Genomic DNA, 2681 nt, shown 5'->3' on the forward strand with positions numbered 1-2681 from the left:
CAAGGCATAAAAATCCAAAAATGACAAAAATGCAATATGAGAATTAAAATGCGAGTTAGGGAGTTAGAAATATTTACAAATGGTGGTTTAGGGAGGACTCCACCAAACTCTCATCCTTAGTGAGATGTCATGGGGGCATGTCCAAGGTGTTGTTGATGTTGCTCAACACCTTGAAGAAGTAATCAAAAGCTTGTTCATTGTCATGATAGAAATCTTCAATAGATCTTTGCCCTTGTTGTCGGTCTTGATCGATAGCATTACCAATATAGGGATTGAAAATCCCTTCAAACTCATCGTCCCAAAGACCACAAACTTCATCTACTTGATCACTAAAGATCTCTTGAGTTGATAGAGACAACTCTCCCATTTTCTTGTCTTGGCCAATGAGGCCATCTTCTTCATTTCTTGACTTTGGTGAGCTTTTCAAGCTCTCTTTGTTACAATTCACTTGCTCTTTAAATGGAGCATCTTAAATTTTCTTCTTCTATTGGAGTTTCTACTTCTTCCTATCATCCTTCCGGCTATAATGATCAATCATAAAACATGGTTCATGCAAACGGGGAGCTCTCATGGTCTTGTCAATATTGAAAGTTATACTCTCATCTCCCACTTCTAGAGTGAGCTCTCCATGTTTCACATCAATCACCGCACCCGCGGTGTGTAAGAAAGGTCTTCCTAGAATGATTGGAATGTTTGAATCTTCTTCCATATCAACAATGACAAAGTCCACCGGGATGAAAAATTTCCCAATTCGTACGGGAACATCTTCCCATATCCCTAATGGTGTCTTCGTCGATCTATCGGCCATTTGGAGTGTGATATTGGTGAATTTAAGCTCTCCCATCCCTAACCTTTTACTCACCGAGTACGGCATAACACTCACACTAGCCCCTAGATCACATAAGGCTTTGTTGATCATGGTGTCGCCAATGGTACACGGTATTGAGAAGCTTCCCGGATCCTTGAGTTTTGGAGGTGAACTCCCTTGAAGTATTGCACTACTCACCTTAGTGAAGGTGATAGTCTCAAGCTTCCGGATCGACTTCTTCTTTGTGAGGATGTCTTTCATGTATTTCGCATAGGTCCGCACGTGATTGATTAATTCCGTGAAAGGAATTGAGACTTCCAAATTCTTCACAATTTCCATAAATTTTCCAAGTTGGTCATCAAATTTGGGCTTGGCTTGACGACTTGGAAAAGGAAGTATAATCACAATGGGCTCCTTCTCCTTGACCTTGTCTTCATTTTTCTTTGAAATTTCTTCTTTTGATGGTTCTCCATCCTTGGAGTTTTGCACAATTTCTTCTTTGTCACTAGCTTCCACAACTTTATCCTCAACTTGCTTCTTCGGTGCTTCATACCTTATACCACTTCTCAAGTGAATGGCACTAACCGTTTCATGTCTTGGGGGATTACTTTGAGGTGGTAATTGCCCCTTTTGTCTTTGTGAGCTTGAAGATGCTAGTTGAGTCAATTGGGTTTCCAACATTTTGGTGTGAGCTAGGATGTTGTTGATGGTGGTTTCCTTTGCTTGACTATCCTTTTGCATTTGAGTGAAAAACTCTTGTTGATTCTTTTGCATTTGAAGGACCGCTTTTTGAACATCAAAATCTTGGTCATTTTGTTGATTGTATGGAGATTGATTTTGGTAACCTTGGTTTTGGTTGTAAAAGGGTCTTTGATTTTGGTTTCTCATGGGAGATTTGGATGGAATTTGAAGGACCGCTTTTTGAACATTTTGGCTTTTGTATGAGAGATTTGGATGAAATTTGGTGTTTTCATTGTAATAGTTGGAACAAGGGGGTACCACTCTTGTATGCTTGGAAAGCATTCACTTGTTCATTTGTTCCCCTACATTCACTTGGGTCATGTCCCAAAGTTCCAAAATTCTCACATATCCCACTTGGGATTGATGAAGATGCCGTCATGGCATTAACATGATGCTTTGGTGATTTTGAGGCTTCTTCAAGTCTAGCCATAGCCTTTTCAAACTTCAAATTGATGGTATCAATGTGAGCACTAAGTTGAGCATCCAATTGAGTAACGGAGTCCACTTCATGCTTTCCTCCTCTAGTAGCCTTGCGAGGTCTACTATATTGTGAGTTATGGACCGCCTTTTCCTCAATTTTGTTCCAAGTTTGTTTGTCATCAAATTCGGTGAACATTCCATTTGATCCCATGTTGAGGATGTTCCTTGAATCTTCATATAGACCGTTCCAAAATTGTTGTACCAAGAACCACTCGCTAAGTCCATGGTGAGGACATGAGCGACAAATTCCTTTGAACCGCTCCCAAGCTTCATACAAAGATTCTTCATCCCTTTGCTTAAAACCCGTAATTTGAGCTCTTAGCATGTTAGTCTTTTCCGGTGGATAGAACTTTTTGTAGAAAGCTAGAGCCAACTTCTTCCAAGAATCAATTCCGAGAGTGGCCTTATCAAGGCCCTTCAACCATTGTTTCGCGGTGCCAATTAGAGAAAAAGGAAATAAGACCCATCGAATTTGGTCTTGAGTTACACCGGTTTGAGAAATCGCATCACAATAGTCACAAAAGGTCTCCATATGAGAATGAGGGTCTTCACTAGGCATCCCCCCAAATTGGCTTCTTTCGACTAATTGGATAAATGCGGATTTGGCAATAAAATTTCTGGTTAGATGTTGTGGTGTGGGAGTACCATTGGG

The 2681-nt window shown here is 40.5% G+C and overlaps 1 non-coding gene across 1 annotated transcript; it reads left to right on the forward strand.

The window, feature by feature from the left end:
• The first annotated feature begins 2247 nt into the window (after positions 1-2247).
• On the forward strand, positions 2248-2354 carry LOC141637103 (small nucleolar RNA R71). Its single transcript, XR_012541665.1, has one exon. It is a non-coding gene; the product is annotated as a small nucleolar RNA R71 (small nucleolar RNA).
• Positions 2355-2681: the final 327 nt, after the last annotated feature.

The sequence above is a fragment of the Silene latifolia genome, chromosome Y, assembly GCF_048544455.1.
Source record: "Silene latifolia isolate original U9 population chromosome Y, ASM4854445v1, whole genome shotgun sequence".
NCBI classification, from domain to species: Eukaryota; Viridiplantae; Streptophyta; class Magnoliopsida; order Caryophyllales; family Caryophyllaceae; genus Silene; species Silene latifolia.